The 5000-nt window shown below is 27.6% G+C and overlaps 3 pseudogenes; all 3 read left to right on the top strand.

Annotated features, from left to right (window-relative positions):
- LOC133030108 (uncharacterized mitochondrial protein AtMg00370-like) overlaps positions 1–932 on the top strand; it is a 4310-nt pseudogene extending 3378 nt beyond the window's left edge.
- A 1333-nt stretch (positions 933–2265) lies between these two features.
- On the top strand, positions 2266–3806 carry LOC133030110 (protein TIC 214-like; annotated as a pseudogene).
- A 196-nt stretch (positions 3807–4002) lies between these two features.
- LOC133030111 (protein TIC 214-like) overlaps positions 4003–5000 on the top strand; it is a 1019-nt pseudogene continuing 21 nt past the window's right edge.

Below are 5000 nucleotides of genomic sequence, written 5' to 3' on the forward strand. Positions count from 1 at the left end.
GTACCTTGTGGCAGAATTGAGAAATTTTATGGCTCGAATCTTTAGTATTCTCTTATTTATTACATGTATCTACTATTTAGGCAGAATACCGTCACCCATTGTTACTAAGAAACTGAAGGCAACCTTAGAAACGGATGGGACTAAATAGGAACAAGGGGGATCCACCGAAGAAGATCCTTCTCCTTCCCTTTTTTCGGAAGAAAAGGAGGATCCGGACAAAATCGATGAAACGGAAGAGATACGAGTGAATGAAAGGAAAAAACAAAAGATGAATTCCAAGTTAAAGAGACACAATATAAAAATAAACCCATTTATGAAACTTATTATCTGGATGTGGATCGGAATCAAGAAAATTCGAAGTTAGAAATATTGAACGAAAAAAAAAGATCTCCTTAGGTTTGAATTTGAAAAACCCCTCGTAACGATTCTTTTTGACTCTAAACGATGGAATCGTCCATTTCGATATATAAAAAACGCTAGATTTAAAAATTCTGTAAGAAAATAAATGTCACAATATTTTTTTCATACATGTCAAAGTGATGGCAAAGAAAGAATATCTTTTACGTATCCACCTAGTTTGTTAACCTTGTTAGAAATGATACAAAGAAAAGTGTCTCTGTTCACTACAGAGAAACCCTCTTCCAACAAATTATATAATCATTGGAGCTATAAAAATGAAGAAAAAAGAAAAAACCTAAGCAACCAATTTACAAATAGAGTCAAGGCTCTAGACAAAACTTTAAATAGTAAATCCCTTATTCTGGATGGACTCGAAAAAAGAACTAGATTGTATAATGAAAATAAAAAAAAAAACATATTTACCGAAAATATGTGATCCTTTTTTAAATGGAGCCTACCATGGACAAATTAAAAAAAAAATTTCACTTTCAATCCAAAATGAAATTTCCAAAAAAAATGAAATAGAAAGAAGTTGGATAAATAAAATTCATAGTCTCTTTCTTATTATAAATTATTTAGAATTTGAACAAAAATAATAAATTAGAAAATTTTGATAAAAAATTATTTAAAAAAGAAACACTTTTTTTCTTGAACTTAATTAATGAATTTACAGAAAAATCAAGTTTCAATTTTAAAACAAATTATTTACTTACTGAACAGAAACAAGTGAGAATTAATTCAGAAGGACAAAAAAAAATCAAATTGTTATCTGATAAAGTTCTAAACGATCCTAACGATAAAGAAATTCGAAACGAATCTATTGGACTAAAAGAAATACGCAAAAAAGTTTCTCGTTGGTCATACAAATTAATAAATAGTTTTGAACTCGCCGACGGCCCAATTGAAGAAATGTTAGGAAGAACTCCGGAAATTCGTTCAAGAAAATGCAAACGCGTAGTGATTTTTAATCATGACCTAAGAAATACCAATATTTCTAGTAATACATCTAATAATCCACAAGAGATTACTAAAAATATTAAAAATAACGACGATTATGAAGAACCAAACGTAATTTCTTTAATACGTTTTTCACAACAATCAGATTTTTGTCCAGACATAATCATAGGCTCGATGCGCGCCCAAAGCGTAAAACGCTTATTTGGAAATGCTTTCAAGCGAATAGTCATTACCCCCTTTTTTTGGACAGAATAGACAAAGATTTTTTTTCTTTTCCGCGCCGGTGAAAAAAAATTCAAAATTGGTTATGGAAAAACAAAGAATTTCCAGTTTCAGATTATAGAGAAAAAAGAGAAAACGAAAGGATTAAAAAAACGAAGAGAAAAAAAAAAGAAGAAGAACGTATAGAAAGAGCCGAAGCGTGGGATAGCATTGTAGTTGTTCAAATAATAAGAAGTCTTGTGTTAGTAATCCAATCAATTCTGAGAAAATATATGATACTACCCTCATTGATAATAGTTAAAAATATGGGTCGTATACTATTGTTTCAATCTTCCGAATGGTCTGAGACTTTAAAAGATTGGAAGAGAGAAACGCATGTTAAATGCACTTATAACGGCATTCAATTAGCAGAAAATGAATTTCCAAAAAACTGGTTAATAGACGGTATTCAGATAAAGATCCTATTTCCCTTTCGTCTGAAACCTTGACACAAAGCTAAGCTTAAGCGACAAGAAACTTCTAATAATCCGATCAGAATGAAAGAACAAACAAATGATTTTTGTTTTTTAACAATTTTGGGGATGGAAACTGAACTTCCTTTTGGTTCTCCCCGAAAACAAATTTCATTTTTTGAACCTATTTTTAAAGAAATCAAAAGAAAATTAATAAAATTGAGAAAAAAATATTTTAGAGTTGTCAAAGAAAGAAAAAAAAAAAGAACAAACTCAAAAGAAACAAAAGAAGGGGTTATTCAAAATCAAAGCATTCTTTTTTAAAAAAAAAATAATAAAAGAACTATAAAAAATAAACCTAATTTTCTTGAAAGAGAAAGAAGTCGAAATATATGAACTGAGTAAAAAAAAGAAAAAAAATTTGATAATTAATAATGAGATAATGGATGAATCATCGATTAACATTGAATCGACGAATTGGACAACCTTTTCATTGAAAAAAAAAATACAAGATCTAACTAATAAAACAAATACAATCATAAATCAAATACAAAAAATTCCAAAATAGAACAAAAGGGGTTTTATAAACCCACAAAAATTTTTTAGTTTTAACGAAATAAGTTATGCTGATGAAAGATTGAAATTTCCAAAAAAGATTTTCCAGACATTAAAATTGAAAAGAAGAAAGGCTCGACTAATCCGTAAATCCCTTTTTTTTTCAACTTTTAATTCAAAGGATATCTATAAATATATTTCTATTTATCAGTAATATTCCTAGAATAAATTGACAAGTTTTTTTCTATTTTTTTGAATCAACAAAAAAAATTCTTAACAAATGCAGTTCCTATAAAAACCCTATTTCGACTAACGAAACAAATCCAAATATAACTCAGTTTATTTCGACTATAAAAAAATCAATTTCTAATCTTAATAAGTAACAGACTTTTTATGACTTATCTTATTTGTCACAAGCATATGTCTTTTATAAATTATCACAACCCCCCTTTTTTTACTTTTTAATTTATATAAGTCAAAATTAAGATCTGTCTTTCAATATCAATATAAGGGAACATCTCTTTTTCTTAAGAATGGAATAAAGGATTATTTTGTTGGGACGCAGGAAATTTTTAATTCTGAATTAAGATATAGAAACCCCAGCAATTATGGAATAAATCAATGGAAAAATTGGTTAAAGGGTTATTATCAATATGATTTATCTCAGTCTAAATTAATACCCCCAAAATCGCAAAATATAGTAAAAAAAACTCTATAGTTCAAAATAAACATTTCAAGAAATTTGATTCAAACGAAAAAAAATCTATTAATTAACTCCGAAAAACAAAAAAAAATGTTAAAAAACAAAATAAATATGATCTTTTATCATATAATTTTATAAATTATGAAGATAAGAAGACCCCATCTTTTTATGAATTTCCATTACAAGAAAATCATAATCAAGAGGTCCTTTATAATTACAAAAAAAAATAAACAAAAAATTTATAATATGTTGATAGATATTCCTATCAACAATTATCGAGTAGAAGAGAATATTATAGATATAAAGACAAATCGTGATAAAAAAAGTTTTCGATGTAATAATTCTCAATTATTGTCTTCGAAATAAAATCTATATAGGGGCTTGGGTCGATATCGATACTCACCCCAAGAGTAATAAATATACTAAAACTTGGTCTAACAATTATCAACTAATTGAGAAAATCGACAAAAAAGGTCTTGTTTATCCCACGCTTCATCAAAATCAAGAAATCAACCCATATCCAATTTGGAGCTTTGGTTTTTGCTGGAATTTTCGATACTTTATAATTAATATAAGATTAAACCATGCGCAATACCAATTAAATTGCTCCTTTTAAATTTTAATGAAAATGTTAGGGAAAATAAAAGCACTTCTGAAAATAAGAAAAAGAAATATTTTTCTATCAATATTTTCAAATGAAAAAAGTATCTTTAATTAGAAAACCAAAATCAAAGAGAAAAAGAATTCACAGTTCAAGAAAATTTGGACTTAACTCTGTCAAACGAAGAAAAAGATATTGAAGAACATTATGCACTATCAAAGACGAAAAAAAATAAAAAACAATACAAAAACAATATGGAAGCGGGATTTGATTTCTTACTAAAAAGATAATTGCTTTTTCAATTGAGATGGGATAATTCTTTAAATACAAAAATGATTGCTAACATCAAAGTATATTGTCTACTACTTAGATTAATAAACCCAAGAGACATTACAATAGCCTCTATTCAAAGGGGAGAAATGAGTGGATATTTTAATGATTCAGAAAAATGTAAATCTTACAGAATTGGTTAAAAGGAGAATATTACTTATTGAACCTGTTCCTCTATCTATAAAAAATGAAGGGCAATTTACTATATATCAAAATATAGGTATTTCGGTGCGTCATAAGAATACACACACGATTAATCAAAGGTACCGAGAAAAGGAACCGGTTGATAAGAAAATTTTTGATGAAGTCATTTCAAAACATCAAAAGATGGCTGAAAATAAAGACAAAAACCATTATGATTTGTTTGTTCCTGAAACGATTTTAGCCCCTAAACGTCGTATAGAATTGAGAATTCTAATTTGTTTTAATTCTAGAAATCAAAAAGGTATGCCGAGAAATACAGCATTTTGCAATGAAAATAAGATAAAGAAAAAAATTTTGAATACAAACAAAAGAGATAAAAAAAACGCTAATTACATTAAATTTCTTTCATTGGCCTAATTATCGATTAGAAGATTTTCCTTCTATGAATCGGTATTGGTTTGATACCAATAATGGCAGTCGTTTCAGTATGGTAAAGCTACATATGTATCCTCAATTTAAAAATTAACCAAAACCGTGTATTGAAAAAAAGGAAATAAAGATTGACTTTATTTTCTGTACTGTAGTGTATATATGAAGACAAAAAGATGCACCTATAGATTGTTTTCCATTCCATTCA

The sequence above is a fragment of the Cannabis sativa genome, chromosome 8, assembly GCF_029168945.1.
Source record: "Cannabis sativa cultivar Pink pepper isolate KNU-18-1 chromosome 8, ASM2916894v1, whole genome shotgun sequence".
Lineage (NCBI taxonomy): Eukaryota > Viridiplantae > Streptophyta > Magnoliopsida > Rosales > Cannabaceae > Cannabis > Cannabis sativa.